Source organism: Nannospalax galili, unplaced genomic scaffold, assembly GCF_000622305.1.
Source record: "Nannospalax galili isolate Female #2095 unplaced genomic scaffold, S.galili_v1.0 scaffold1386, whole genome shotgun sequence".
NCBI lineage: Eukaryota > Metazoa > Chordata > Mammalia > Rodentia > Spalacidae > Nannospalax > Nannospalax galili.
This window is the reverse complement of record NW_008354369.1, coordinates 204,109-221,014: the sequence shown is the minus strand read 5'-3', so window position 1 is coordinate 221,014 and position 16,906 is coordinate 204,109. Positions and strand designations below refer to the sequence as shown.

Genomic DNA, 16,906 nt, shown 5'->3' with positions numbered 1-16,906 from the left:
TTAGCAGTACAAACACTTTATTTAACAGTGACAGCTCATCCCATGGGCCAAATGGTGAATATCCCAGGACCCAGCAGCCATGCTTAGCACAGCCTCGGAGCCTCTCTGTCTCCAACAGGGTGAGCATATCGCTCTCACCACCGGCCTTTCACGTTGGGATGATGAAACGGCTGGTGTCGCCATAAATTCTACTGGTACCTGCGCACACTGTCTCTTTGAACCGGTCCTGCCCAGCGCTTTGGTCACACTGGCCAGCTTGATGGGTTGAACACGACTCGTGTCCATGATGGCGGTGATCTGGTGGAGAGAGTGAAAAATTAGATTGACCCGGGTTCAATTCCCAGCACTCACATGACGGCTACAAACCATCCTTAATTCCAGTTCCGGGGGAATCCGAAACTCTCTTCTGACCCGCCGCATTGCATGACACAGGTGCACTTACATGCAGACAATATACTCATACACATTAAAAAAAAAAAAAGTGTCTTGCATGCATGTAACGCACTGTGATTACTTTCCACCCTATTAACTTCTCTTATCCCCCTCACTTCTACCTACCCTGTTCTCCTTCCTGACAGTCCTCCATGTCTTTTCTAGTGGGAGCAGATCTATGCAGGTGATCACGCTGTTGTGCCTTCAAAACTGTAATGGTCACGTCATGCCCCGAAGGCAGCATTTTATAGTGCTCCCTTCTATCCTCCAGCTCTCATGAGGGAGCACTACAGAAATTACAGTCTTAAAAGTAGAACTGAAACAACAGATTGTCATGTTTATCTTGAAACAATCATCACAATCAAGATAGTGAACACAGGCCAGGAGTGGGGCACATGCCTTTAATTCCAGCACTCAGGAGATAGAGTCAAGATCTCTGTGAGATTGAAGCCCCACTTGTCTATATAGTGTGTTCCAGGCTAGCTGGGGCTACGGGGAGACCCTGTCTTAAAAACCAAACAACAACAAAAAAGATAGTGAACATATCCATCAACCCCCAAATGTTTTGGTGATTCTTAAATCTCTCCTTGACTTTCACTACCCTATGTTTTGCCTCATCAACATATGAGCTGTTACATCACAGTGTATGTTTAGTATGGCAATTCCTTGTGAAGCAATTATATATTGGTTTACTTTCTATTACTATTAGTTTCACTTTCTAGAATTTTCCATAAATATTGTAGAGTGCATATTCCTTTTAGTCTGGATTATTTTATTCAGGATAATTATTTGGAAATTCATTCATGTTATAGTATGATATAGAATATGATATAGAATGATAGTTCAGTTTGTTTTTTATTGCTGATCTTTATTGAGGTGCTATATTAAAAATTAAATCTTTGCCAAGAAAACAAGCATTCTTCTAGGCATACAAAGTTCTAAAATTTTGCATTCAAGCTATTGGTCTACTTTGAGTTAATTTTGGTGTACTGTGTAAAATATGGTTCAAAATTCATTTTATTGCATGGGTTGTTCAACAGGTCTAACATAATCAATTGAAATTATTCAATTAACCGTTTTGAATTTTTGCTAAAAATCAGTGCCCACACATGTGCAGACATACGATATGATATGCTATATGTCCACGTATGATAGCCTCTATTCTTTTATGTTGTTCTATTTGTCTACCTTATGCAAATATACTATGAGTTATTATGATTACTGTTGTTTTGTTCTAAGTTTTAATGCCATCTGCTTTCCCAACATTTTCTTCCTTTTCAGAGTTGTTTTGGCCCTTTGCCATTTCATATGTTTTAGAACCATTTTGCCAATTTCTACCCAAAAAAATCCTGCAATAATTTTGGATGGTATTACATTGACTTTATTGATGAAATAAAGATATATAATGAAATAAAGAGAATTATTGTAGATTGCTCTTGAATCTGGCAACATTTTGTGCCTCATTTATTTTATAATTTTTTATTAGATTGTCTATGTTTTTAAAATTTTTTTTAATTTATGATTTTCATTTTATGTATATGAGTGTATTGCCTGCATGTGTGTGAGTGCACAGGTGTTGTGCAGTTGCCACGGAGGTCAGAAGAGGGCGTCAGATTACCCTGGAACTGGAGTTAAGGACGGTTCGTAGCTGCCATGTGGGTGCTGGGAATTGAACCCGGGTCCTCTGCAAGAGCAGACAGTGCTCTTAACTCTGAGCCGTCTCTCCAGCCCAATCTATATGAAGTTTTAATAGGATAGCATTTGCAGGAAACCAGCATAATGGTGCTAGCTTCCCTTATTTTTCATGGGAAGAGAGAGAGAGAGAGAGAGAGAGAGAGAGAGAGAGAGAGAGAGAGAGAGACAAACACATGGATATTTGGTATAAAGAGAGAGAGAGAGAGAGAGAGAGAGAGAGAGAGAGAGAGAGAACCAAAAGTCAATTGTTTTTAGGACATTTCTTGTGAAGCATGGCAAAAAAAATGAGCATGTAGATAACTGTCTGAGGACAGGTACTATTCAAGATAAAATATGATATTCTGTGTACTAATGGGAGTAGTCTAGTACATGTGGACATTTTGCTGATGTATGAGAGGGGGAAAATTTTAAGAACAAAATTGTAAAGTCATTGAGAGGGAACAAGACCTTGTGCACAAGCATAGGGTTTCTATTCCATCCTTTTCAGCAGGAAGAAAAGAGAACATCTGGTACAAATGGCAGATTTGGTGGCAGGAGTGTTGCTGCAGTTATTAGGGTTAAAACCTGGATCCTGGTAGCCAATTACAGAGATAAGTAATTGTGAAAAGATGAGGAAGGACATTTATTCAATACAGCCACATTTGGACGAAGACCAAATTAAGATGTCTAGTGACCACGCCCCATCAAGTCAGTCTTCTGGGTCCTAACATGAAGGTCAGGCTTAAACAGAGAACAAGAGGTATACAAAGCTAAGTAGTCCTAGTTAAGGTATGGTCATTGACCCATCATTATCTCAGCTCTAGTCTATCCAGCAAGGTGGTCGAAATCTCTTCCTGGGAGACCTGCTCTTCATTGGCTGACACCAGGCCTCAGCCTTTTCCTTCTTTCAGCATGAGATTACAGGGAAATTCCAATTCCTTGGGGAGCATTATATTTGTAGCCTGACAGCCAAAAAAGAGGGGCACAATTGTCTCTCCTCTATTTTGTCAGAATGGTAACAAAAGTGGGTAGAAGTTCTCTGCTTCTGTGTTTTTGGGTAAAACAGAAATAAAGTCATTACTGAATAGGAAGAATGTCGATGGATTGCGTCAAAGCCTGAGAAAGGAGGAGATGTGTCCTGTGTTTGGTAGGCGGCAAGGTAATCACCAGGGAAATTAATTTAGATGGTTGGGCAGCATGAAGGGCTTCTTTGAGGTTAATGTTCTTAAAGGAAGACAATAGGTGTGACTGTGTTGTCCTTACCCTACATCCTTTTGCTTGGCTGCAGGTATAAGATAAGGCATTGGATTCAGCCTGGGATGGGTTTTGATAAGGGAAGCTAAGATAAGGTTTTTATGTAAGAGCAGGTAGACAGTTTCTGAAACAACTTGTGAGGGATCACAGACTTCATATAATCTTGAGTTTACTTAGGTTTAAGAAGGACTCAACAGCATGGGGAGTGATGCCACAAAGGAAGTCTATGACTTCTAAGGCAGAGTTTCTAATTTCACAGTCATTCTGCACTTGAGATGTGGACAATCGTAGACAGCACCATGTCAGGACAGCCATGAGTTTGGGGTCTTTTTAACTTTATACATTGCAGGTCAGGAACAAGTTCTCATCTCATAGCTCATGTATGCTTGGCGTGGTGCTTTCCATTAGCTTCATCAATCTGGTAGGTGTAGACTTCTAACCATTCTCTGTGTTATAGTTGCAAAACGACTCAACCACTAGTCCAATTCTCAAGTATCCCTACACTAGAGGAATGTTCACAGAACCAGCTGTTAATCTTTTCTTTTCAGCAAGTTTAGGTTTCATGGTTTATAATTACAGTCATTTTCTTATTGAAAGGAAAGGATTGATGTCTAGTTCTGTCAATGTTCCTCTGGTCTAGGAACACTGGGACTTTAATTGAATAGCTGATTTCCACCATCCATGGCCTCTTTCAAATTCTGGATGGTTAATGGTGTGGTGTAAGTCTTGTAGGCCCTTCAGCCATTTGTTGCCAAAAGGGGAAATACAACCAATGCTCAGATCCAAACAGAGGATCCTGGAGAGGCACAGCTAGAGCTCTGCTGACATCTTAACCTCCACATCGATCCAGACCTGCAGCTTCCTAACCAGTTTTATGAGTCAACAAAATATTTTTGTTGTCCAAAAATGCCTGATCTAAATTTTATATTAATTGTATTATAACAGATACCAGTTTATGACCTGTACCACTTCTTCAGACTCTGCTGGATATGTGAACCCATTACATCTTTTTTTTTTTTCATACCATGCCCTCTGCTTGTTCCCTTCCCTGAAAACATGACATTCCCCAAGAATTATATGTAGCAGATTTTTCTGAAACTTGGAAATCAAAACATTTATAAAACACAGGAAGGAGCCGGGCATGGTGGTGCATGCCTCGGGAGGCAGAGGCAGGTGGATCTCTGTGAGTTCAAGGCCAGCCTGGTCTACATAGTGAGTTCCAGGACAGCTGGGGGGGCAGGAAGACCCTGTCTCAAAAAAACCAAAAAAAAAAAAAAAAACCACAGGAAGGAATAAAGAGTACAAATAATAACACATACGCAGTTAACACGCAATTAACATTGTTAATTATTTCTATTGGTGAGAATCTCACGATCCTCAGGGGATATAGTGAGGAACACCTCAGACTTCAGTTCCCAGGCTTCATCCTCCTCTTCTAATTTACTCCTTCTTTTCTTGGTTCTCTCTGATTAATACTCATTTTGTTTTATTTTTTTTTATTTCCACTGTTTTTACTTTACTTTTATTTTATTCATTAACTTTATTGTTTTTTTTTTCCATTTTGCCTTCAGATCTTCTTGACTTGGCAGCATATCAAATATTTTCTTAATGAAATAATATCCCCTCCCAAAGAGGATCATTCTGAACAACAGGGCAAGACAATGAATATAATTACATACACTTAGTTTTATTGGTTCCATTTTTTTAATTTGTTTATTTAGTGCTTTAAGGACAGTTTTATAATCAAATAATAGATATTTACAAATAATAGATGTTGATCCTTAATGTTCTGTGTATGTGTATTTTCCAACTGACAGGGATTTGGCAGTTGCAAGCTATAACAAAGGGAGGTATTAAAGTTCCAACATCTTCATCCAGGCTCAGTATCCCAAAGGATTACCAGTAGAAACTATTGCACAAAGCTGGCCTGTGTATTTCTGACTGTACTTGAGGGATTTCACATTCACTAGAGTCACTCTTGAATTATTAAGACGTAGGTTTTTTGCTGATCATGGGTGCGTATTCTTTAAATAGAAAACTTTACCTTTTGTTTTTCTGTATCATTCCTGCCTAGGGATCATTGCATACCTTAGTTTATACATATATAAAATTGTTTTAGGTGCATTTATCTTTAAGAACTATTGCATTAAATGATCCCTTGGCCAACATGCAGAGAACAAGAGGTTGCAGAACACTTATCCCTGAATAGGACACTTATATCAAACTTCTACTCCCAAGGCTTAGGGATCATTGCAGAAGAGGGGGTGGAAAGAGTGCATGGTGGTAGATGACCACAAGGAAACAGAGTTTTCCAGACAGCTGATCAGTTACTCACAGCATGTACAAATCCTATGCAAACTCAAACCAGAAAAATTCCAGCATAGGCATTAGGAAGTAAGTAAGAAGCTCCCAACCCCAGATGGTTGCTGGGATGGTAGAGTCAGATGGTTGCTGGGATGGTAGAGTCAGTTTCTTCCAAGGATGGGACTCTTGGTAAGGTTAACCAGGCTCCAATGGATGGACCCACACTGAAGGACATTTGGGGGACACAAATTAGTCTCTATACGCCATATATATACATATATATATAAATATATGATAGAGAACATTAAATTTGGTGGGGGACAATTAGGGGCAGTGGGGATAGGAGAGCTAAATACCACCAAATTACATTGTATGAAAATCTAAAAAATTCAATAAAATGTAAAAAAAAATTAAAAAAGAATTATTGCATTTAGAACAGTCAATGTAATGCACTCATCAGTGTTCTCATCTGTAAAAACAATATAAAAACACGTAACTCCCAGGGCAGCCTGACTATGGTAGTGCTAGTTTACGGGAATGTTTGGGGTTCCGTGAGGCAAATGTGAACTCCCTGCCATGGCTGCGGTTTTCTCACTTGGTCTCTGGACTTTTGCACACCATTGGAAGATCAGTTAGGACTCCTCAAAGCTTTTTGTGTGTGTGAGTTAGACTGAGGAATAGTTACATGCTAGAAATTAAAATAGAAGTTGTTAAAAGTTTGCTTAGTAATTTGTTTAAATAATTATGTCACATAAATAATGGTTTTTGTGAAAAATAACCATACCCCCCCAAAGCAATTGGTGAGGAGAATGGCAGTTTTACATTCTTTTGCAAATCTCACTCATGAATGGGTCACTGGAAGATACTCAGAGACTCATAAAGGTGTCTTTATTCATGAAGCCTGCTAGCAAATCACATATTAAAAGCCTCAGGGTCCTATTTATACTCTTCAGAAACCGAGGGTAAAAGAGAAAAAAAATCTCATTTTAGTATTATTTTGGACAAACATGTTACCTTCACATACTCTGGAATCCTTGTGAGTCCTTAATCCTCAGTGAGGACCACTCCTTGATTTCTATTATTAATGCTCTTGTTGACTATGATGCAATAGATTTTCTAAAGTAAAACATGGAATGGTGAAGCTCTCTTAATGAACCTGGATCCATTCAAACCCCCATTTAAGATTGCCTTTCAAACAGCAGAACTAGTTTTCTGTGCTGCAAACCTACCAATATCAAGAATAAAAGGGTAGTGTGTGAACTTTTTCAGGAATGTGGAACATTACCCGTGAAATAAAGGGGAAGAAAGTCCTCGTAGTGTACTGTAGTGATGGAAACAAGCCATGAATTGGTCCCACCATGGAGCACTTTCATGAGAAATTGTGTTAACATTTAGGCTCAGACACCAAAACTACCTAAAGTACAGTAAGGCTCAGTAATATTTACTTCAGTGCCTCTTTCTGAGTACATTCTGGAAGAGGAAATATATTCTAGAAAGCACAACTGTAACACAAGGCACACCATGAAGGAGGAAATAGATACTAGCTTCCTGTGCTGGTATTTTAGAATTTATTTATTGATTGACTGATTTTTGTCTAGAATTAAGTCACCTGTTAGAAGAGATAACCAAGTCAGAGGTTTAGTAACTTGTTAGTATATTCACAGAGCTTTCTTGCCCAGAGTCAACAGGCTCTTGAACTTCTCAGCTATTCATTTTAAAAGCAATATCTTGTCTCTATTTCTCAGGAGAAAAACCAGTGCTCTCAAATTATATTGTAGAAGAAAACTGTAAATCATAGGTCCTTGGGATAAAGGTGCCTGAGCCAAGAATGATCAAGCCTGTCTCAGTCCTGCATTCACTGGATCTTGGCGTGCCAGCCTTTCCCTCTTCTCTTTCTACTTTTGTCATTCTGTTTATGGTACTATGAAAATAACAACAACAAAAGATCGTAGGGTATAGATTATTTACACTTGTCAGTGTCTAGTGGAAGTCAAAGTCATCTAATGTTGCTTAAAGAAACTGACCGTGATTGAAAAGACCATTCCAGAGACATGCTCTACAAAATGGGGAAGTCTAGAAAAAATGTAATGTTGGGGAGAGGTGGTGAAGAGAAAAGGCAATGGACCATTCCAAAGGCTAATGGTTCAGAATGAACTCTACAGAGATCCGACCTTGCAAAGGAAGCAGAGCAAAGCAAAGCAAACTGAAGACTGTGCAAAGGGTGTCTTGGTGATGTGCATTTACTCTTCCTATTCCACATCATGTCTTCGTGAGCCCTGAAAATTATGGTGTCAGACCGCTGCGTTATGAGCCACACTGAAGAAGGTACTGTGCCATACTGCATAGTTCAGGAAAAATGTTGGGGGAACATTGGCTAGAAGATGGAGATCTGGGGAAAAATTCAGAGAAATGATAAGGTTAATCTTTCATGGGTAAGAAAAAAATAAGTGTAGAAATTCCATATGATAGTATGAGGAATGAAAGATAAATGAACAAATACAATTGCAAACAAAGAAAGGAGCAAATGACAGAGACAAAGAACAGACCTCAACAGACAGAAAGGCAGGTCACAAAGCACAGAAGTCAACTTATACACTCTGAGCATAAGCAGAAATGTGCTAAGTCCAGCAGGAGGATATTCTTGTGAATTTTGTCGAAACATGTCTACTATTTTCTGCTCTTGGTGCTTGCACGGAAGAGGTATCTAGCTAAGCAACCTTCTCCTATCCCTGAATACTACACAGCATCCAATGAATGCAGAGAAAACCACAATCTAACCCTCCATTCTACCTTGGTTCTTATGCTACCTTTATCTGTATCCTTTGTGGTTTCGTTGTAAGAAATTCAGGTAATAGCCAAGCTCAGAAAGGCTGGAGTTGAGGGTAATGGTGAGGCCTCTGAATTCATGCTATCTTGCCTATGGGATGGTCTGTGTTGGAAAGATCACATCTTGTGCCATGATCAAGGGGGTGGCCTTAGAGGGTCCAAAAATGCACAGTTTTGTGGAACTTGGACAAGAAGAAAATCAGAAAGTAGAAGAAAGCAATAGGAGGTGATGGTTATGGTAAGGGTTTTTTTTTTTTTTTTTTTTTTTTTTTTTGGTCTTTTTATGACAGTGTCTCCCCATAGTCACAGCTGGGCTGGAATCCACAGAAATTCTCTGGCTTGTGCCTCTGGAGTGCTGGGATTAAAGGCATGGGCCATCACACCTGGCAAAATTTCCTTTCTTAGATGATATGGTGAGAGTGAAGATAAGTCCTCTCATTCCTGTTTTCTGCCATTTGTTTTTCACTGCTCACATCTTAAACGGGCCTGCCACCCACCCAAAGAGGAGCACACAAATCTGTTCATGCTGTTAATGTGAGAAGGTGCCTTCTGTTTGTATCACAGCCCAAGCCTTCCTACCGCCTACATGGAGTTTTCCTCAGCTGCCCGCAGAATTCATCTTTCTTGCCTCTCTACAGTCCTCCCATATGGGAAATAACTAACATTTGTTGGGTAATAGCAGAATATAACTCAATAAGCCTTCAGAAGCAGCTCCCCAAATCCTTGAAGGATTATTATCTCTGGCATAAAATGAGAAACTAGTGACTCAAAAGAACTGCCACACACTCAGGGCCACACCCAGTCTCAGGTAATGGATGGAGCCTTTCGAAGTAAAAACTTTTATCAGTCAGAACTGGACAATCCCCTCACAGGAATCTTTAAACTCTCAGCTCATTTTTATTATGTTTCGAAAGCAATCTGTTTTGTTGTGTCTCCAGCACTCAGTATGGTATTTGGCACCTATATTTGTTGAATAAGTCAGGGTTTCACATCAGGAAGATGTTATTTTGAATGTTAACTGGCTCTGGTTTCATAGCAGAAGTTCCATCTTTGGATTCAAAATAAGTATAAATTGCATTAATCTATTTTCCTTTTGAACCTCATCTGTGAAATGGGAATGACCACCTGGCCTCACTGGATTATGAGTTAGTAAGTTAAAGAAAGGACTTCTTTCTGTGCCTGGCCGAGGGTTCTTGCCTGACCAGCAATAATTACCACTGATATTGGACAGATAGTCGTGTATCAGCAAGCAGTGGTGTACTGGGGCAGTCTAAACCATGGTAATTTGGGAAAGGTCTTCACCTCTTGCTGTATCCTGGCCACCATTCCCCACTCTTGACACTGTGGGGAGACACTTAGGAAGCTAAGATCCCTGGAGGATGCTGAACGTGCAGAGAAATGGCAGCTGGAGGGAACAGCCTGCCCGGGAGGGGAGCCCAGCGGGCATCCGCTTGGCGCTGGGCGCAGGGCTGGGCTCAGAGCAGCAGGGGACTGAAACCACCAGCAGATGCCCCCCCCCCCGGGTCTGCGCCCGGGAAGCTCCAAGCTTGGCCTTGGGACCCCAGGAATCCCAGCGACCGGCCAGTTACTCAGCTCTGCGGAGGCCAGAATCCAGCAACCCTCCCCCATAGCTCTGCAGGCCATCACATTGCTTGTCTGCCTAAAGTCTGCAGCGCAGGTCCCCAGGGAGGGATGCAATGTGGGATCCCGCGCCCCGCCAGCTCCCGGTTTCAGGGAGAATTTGGCTCTGTCCTCCAGAGTTGAGTTTCCACCACCACAGTGCAGTCAGGGATGGTCCTGGTTGCCTCTGCCTGCCCCTTCCAGCCAGGAGGAGACGGTCACGCGAGGACCTGATCTGGGGGCGCTGCAGAAGCTGTGAGGCTGTGTACTGAAGCTGCGACCTTTATTCAAATAGCAGTTAGTGGGACTTTCTTGTCTTCAGTTCGTGGAGAGAGAGAGAGAGAGAGAGAGAGAGAGAGAGAGAGAGAGAGAGAGAGAGAGAGAGTTTATAGGGCAACTCTTAATGAGGAGTCTATGGGACCTTGGTTCTTTCCCCCTTTTAGCTTTCTTTGAAAATGTTGAAAAAATGTTTCATTATTGGATTTCCTTTTAATTAATTAATATTTAAGCTGTAATATTACAAACATAATAATTCCTAATGTACTAACCGTTTATTTTAATTTCTCTACCTATTGAGTTTAACATCAGTTTTGAACCTTTAAAACAATTCTCATTTAAATAACACAAAAATCTTTTTTTTAAGGTTAGGGAGAGTACAGTAACTAATGAACTTCAGTTTAAAAACTGGACCAATACAATCGTTAGCTCTACAAAGCCACCTAATTAGTGGTGCTGTTTATTTATGATTTGGGCTTTTCAGGGAGCAACACCATACTGTCTGAAAGGGTTAAAAAGCTTCCTGGTTTTCTTCATGTCTTTTAATAGATGGCCCATAATGCACAAGCAGTCTTTCCTAGAGTATGTAGGCTCAAATAGTTTTTTTTTTTTTTATGGAAAAAAGTTAAAATATTTGTCATTACATTACATCAGTTCAGATGAGTTGGAAGTAAATAATTCCTTAACCTTTCAGAAGATGAAAATTTTAGTGACCACTATTTACACATTTTGAATATTTTATATTTGAGTAGTCATCACAGTTTACACACATGATTGTATATATCCATTTCCAATCAACAAATACCAGAGTATCTGTGATACGTGATGTTTAACATTTTGTTTTTCTATAAAGGTGACTGTACATAAAACTGTAAAGATCACTTTGTATTGTCAAAAAGTCATTTAGAAGTTTTGAAAATAAAATCATAGGGGACAGTTTAAGGGAAGTACAACAATAAAATGGAATTTTAAAAAACATATGTTGTGAGAAACAAACTCTCAATTATCACTTACTTGAAATAGTTAAAATTTTTTTGTTTTTGCTTAAAAATAGATTCCTAGAGCGTTAAAAACAAATCCTCACCGTTTTTCCCCCCAAACCTTTAGCAGAAAATCACAGCTAACGTTTCTCCTGTGGTGAATAGCTGTTTGTCTCACTTTATTTACTTGGTATTGGATATTTGTCAATGTCATTTCATATCTACAGAAAATTCTTACGCTCTATGGAGTAGTGAATGTGTGTGCGTGTCTGCCGGAGGTCACATGACGGTTTCATCCTATTTGGTGGAGCAGCTTGACTTTTTTCCCCTTGCTTTTGGTGATGGTTGTGAGTGCACAAGTTGATTGACAGATGCATGCCAGAAACCCCCATTCTCCTTTTCAAAGACAACATATGATGGATTGCGATCTCCCAGCGCAGCAGGACACGGGGACCATGCAAGCTGTAATTGGTCAGGTATGGAGTCAGCCATTTCTCAGCTCCCCTTTTTTTCCACAAGGGTCTCACCATATGATTCACATAATTCATATTTACTGTACCATCTTTCTATCTGTGTCTTCAGCAACCTGCCAGCGCAGTGCAGAAAGTGCGAAAGGCAAAAAGCGCCCATTAAATCTGGCCAGGAAACCTCAGCTGGAAACTTCAATGCGATTCTCTTAAACAGAAACCAAAACAGAACACCAACAACAAATTCAAAGAGCATATCAAATTTATGACTTGATCTGAATATTAAAATTTTTCATTTTAAGAATATTTTTTTCTACTTAGATTATGATCTCTGAAAGAAATAAAGTATTAGAAGAAAATAAAGTGCTCTGTTTCTTAGTAGTTTCAATTTCTCTTATGCTATTCAATATTTTTATTTGGACTGTATTCTTATCTCTCCCTTTCTCTGTATGGGAAATATAGGTATACAAATCCAAGTGCCTTTACTTCTAGCCTGGGTGGTGTGTGACTGAGCCTGGTAACTGTGGTAGTAGTAAGTCGCCTCCTCTGCAGCACAGGGGCAGGCTGCAAATTAAACACCGCCACAATCTGAAAGGTCCAGGTGGCCTGCCCGCGCTTCCTAATGCAATCCAGCACAACAGCTTTAATAAACAGCTCTATTTAGTGCCTCCTCTCTGTATCCAGGGAGGTGAACTGGTCTGGGGCTGCTGTGATGAAATGCCAGAAGAATATCTCTCAGAGGCCTCACAAGCTGAATTTTAGAGCTGTGCTGTTCTGTCGTCTTTGTCTTCCAAATGGGTCAGTGAGTCCTGCTCTCTCTGTCTGCTGCTTTCTGTGAAATCGGTAGTTTATATTTGTGCTAAATGTTTGTGCTGTGTAATGAGCGGAGGAAGGATGGTTGCATTTCATTTGCCTTCTGATGACTGAAGTGGTGAATGGAGTGATAGTGCATTGCTGGGAGAGGGGTTTTCTGTGATGGGGGTGGGGTGCACAGAAAGGGAACAGATATGTAATATATATATAATATATATATATATATATGTATTGCTAGGGCTTGGTTTCTAATGTGTTTTATGCCAGAATCTCTCAAGTTATCTGTGCTTGCTTATGAATTGTTAACTCATAAATCAAAATGTGGTTACGAATATTTACGAACTCTAAAAAGTTTGGGTTTTTTTTTTCACACTTTCCAATCAAGACACGTTGCCAAGGTGAAGACATAAATGTGTTTGCTGTATGTTAATATCACGGTGGAAATATACTATCTTACTCTATTTTCAACAAAATTATAGCAAAGCACTTCAGGGTTCTGAAAGCACATGGTTTATTAATACCAGCACACCTCATAATGTATTTCCAGATGGGAAATGTCAGCTATATAATACCATGTTTCCACAGGCTCACACTATTTTAAAAGAAGTAGATGCTTGCTTCAACAGAAAAAAACATATTTTTAAAAACTTTTAAGATTTTTTTTTTCTTGTTCTACTGGCATATTATAAAGTGAAGTCTCTGGCCATATATTTGTCAACAGAAAATGTGCAACTGATTTTATATACTACCAATACCTGCCTGACTCTGTTAGCTGAGGCAAAAGTATATCAAATAGAGCCCAAATAATTGTGGACTAGTGAATTAAATAAATACCTGTCAAAGTAGATGGTTTTTATATACAAATAAAACCTGAACTCATGATATCTGTCTTACCCTCTTTGGTAAGAACTTTTCTTCAGTTTCGTGTTCTCTTTTGCTCATGACATGGCTATGGTGCTTGAGAGCATGCAAAATTATTCTGGATTTCCTTTTGCACATATTTCTGGTGCAAAAACATCAGAGGGGACGTTTTCATTTCCTTACTTAAAATGTTTTATTGGAAATCAATTGTAAATACTTAAAGATAGTTTTTAAAGACTCCGTTATGTACTTTTAAAGAAGAATCAGTGCATATTTCGTAAAATTATCTAGTAGATTTCTAATTTGTCCTTAGTTGGTCTAACTACTCAGTTCTGCACTTTGTGTGTAGTCCGTAATCTCCAGCTCCCTGTGCCGAGAAACTATATGTGCTAATGGCTTGCTATAAACATTTATAGATAGTTGCATCAAAGTAGACACAGTTTCTGATGTTATTTCTCACACATTTTGGTTTAAAAATGCATTGTTGAGACAAAAATTATGAAACCAATTATTCTGAATTTGTAAAAGGTTCAGTGCTAAAATGTACACACCACAATGTTTATTTTTATCTGAAACTGAAACACTGAATATTAAAAGGGAAGGGAAACAAATAGAAAAGGATGCAACAAGAAAAAGAAATAGAAAAATAAAAATACTCTCTTTTATATATGGCATGGAAGTCTAAATTCGATCCATATTTATAAATATGAAAAATGTGGCAAGCACATGTAAAACAGATTTTTTAAGCTGGTGTAGCACAGGTAAGAAATTTCCTCACATGATTACTTGTAACAATAAGGAAAAGGAAGTGAAAAAATTATTGCTTTGCAGCTGCTCAATCAGCAAGGGAAACTTGATGAAAATATCCTCTAACACCCACTCAGCAGGTGGGCAGACCCACCTGGTAATGCACATGCCTGTGTGTTTTTCTTTTTCCAATGCATATTAATATAATACTCCTTTTTGCGTCTTTCCTTTTCTGATTTTTGTTTCTAAATGGCTTTGAGTGGGAGCAGCAAATAGCCAGTTGGGACCTATGTTTTCCATTCAAAATGCTGAAAGCTTCCCATGAAATATGATCATATTTGGGTTTTTTTTCCCCCATTCACCTCGAGGATCAAATATCCATGGTGCTTCCACTGGAGAGAATAGCAGACTTTTCTGTGTTACTCTCCATGATCCAGCTTCACATAGTGGTTATTGCTCACATATGCTTTTCCCCCAGGATTTTTCCCTCCCTCAAGCAAGCAATTAAGTAGTCTGTTACTTGGAAGAACAAGCACTCTGTATAGTATATCAAAACCAAGAAATTTGGTTCATTCATACAATCTTTGGAAATAAAACCAGATTTTTGATAGCAATTCTCTGCAAGCTTCTTAAACCCTTGATCCAAAGGCTGGATTGCTGTCCATCAGATAATCTCAAATAAATTTCAGATAAGCAGTTAAGGAATCTTTGACCCACAGATTTGAATTGTCTTTTAAAAATGAAAGCTTGCATTTCTACCTCTCATGGTCACTAAGTGTTACTGCCTCTTTTCTCTTTTGCAGACCTGAGCTTGTGAGTGACAGATTAGTTCATCAGCATTGCAGACCCCCTGTTGTTTTATGTTGTTGTTTTTTCTTTTTCTCCTCATCTCATGGAGACAGGTCACTGTGTCTAATACTCCTTCTAGCACATTGGTCCCCAGACAACCTGGCCAGCCTACCATCCTACCTTGTAGGCCTGAGGGTCTGGGCAGACCACACATGTCTGAAGATGGATTTTTGGAAATATTACAGAAAGGAGTATATTAAATTACTCCTTTATTACTCCAATGGATGATGCAAATTAGCTCACAATATTTATTAAGCATATCTAAGAGTTTGCCAGGAATGGGAGAGACACAGCTGCTGTGGGTGCACTCCCAACAGACTAGAATGTACTGGAGGGAGGAAGACACCAGGTATTCTCTATTTTAATGACACCAGAAGTGCAGTGAGAAGCTTTTGCTATTTTCCTTACCTGTAAAATGGATCTTTTTCCAAATTGATTTATACTATTTAAGTGCTTTATATTGTGCATTAGAGAGAATGCAGATATGTAAGTATGCTAAGTCTGCATCGATGGCTCAGAAGGGCTGTCCTAACTGTAAGTGTGCATTTGACTAGTGGTACTATCACAGGTCGTGTTTTCTCACTTTTATATTCTGATGCTAAAACACTCAAAGTCATTGTATTAGTAGCAAGACAATTAATTTTATATATTTATTTACTCCTTCCTTTATTTGAGAAAGCAATCAGTACAGTGCTAGGAATAACTTGCTTATTTGAACATATTTAAGCCAATGTGAGAAGGAAGTTACTAGGAAGAGTGAATCCTGGTATCAAGTGAGTGACAAGTCTGTACATTGTCCACAGTTTGCTTAGATGGATTTTCATGCTGAATACAGAAAAATTAAACACCGGAACTATTTAACCCTGCTTTATACATGCCAAGCATAACTCCTGTGTACTTAAAAACAGTCATGTTTATGGATCTGAATGACATTTTTTGAAGTGGACATATCATTTCAATAAATTTATACATTCAGGATTTTGAAATTATTACTGATTGAATTTAATTGAGGATACACTTCCTATGGTATTATAGGCGATTAATACATTAGAAAATTGGAATTAATGAAAGAGTATTTTTTCTGAATATAAAATGGTGCTAGATGCATTAAAATTGAACTTGTACTAGGTTCTTACAGACCTCAGACTGGATTCAGATTTAGAGGAAAGTCTGATGTTAGCTTAGATGATTCTTGTACGGTATTCTTAATTGTTGTTACCTTCATAATATTTTAAAATTGAGGAAGGTATTTAAATTATGAAACCATTTTATCAATGTAGCAGACTATATGAAATAAACATGTGAAATGAAGTTTGCCTGTGTTGAGTTCCTTGTTAAAAACTCTGATGCTTACTGGAGGTCAAGCAAGAAACAATTCTCCTGACGTTCTTCCCTGCATAAGCTGAATATTATCAAACAGTTTAAATATCTTTCTCTTTTCATCTTTATCAAAGTTAGCATGTTAGCATATCTGCAAATATTAAAAAACTCCACTTTTCACTCGCATTATTGTGTATAAACTGCTGCTTTTTGTAATATTTGATCAGGCATAATATAAAATTGGAAATAAAATGCAAATATTAAAGATCAGACATAAAGAAATAATGTGAAAAAGATAACTATTGATCATAATTGAACACTAAAAAAATCTATAAAATCTATGCTATAAAATCTAAATGATACAAGTTTTAAATAAATTTTGCATTTGTGATGAATAGCCATAACAGCTGTTCTAAGTGTAAACTCAAACCCACGTTTAAGTTTTGGTTCCCCGTGTTTCTCTTCCTTATTTTCCCCTTCTCC

The 16,906-nt window shown here is 38.6% G+C and overlaps 1 pseudogene; it reads right to left on the bottom strand.

The window, feature by feature from the left end:
- LOC108491710 overlaps positions 1-676 on the bottom strand; it is a 47,342-nt pseudogene extending 46,666 nt beyond the window's left edge.
- Between the last annotated feature and the right edge of the window lie 16,230 nt (positions 677-16,906).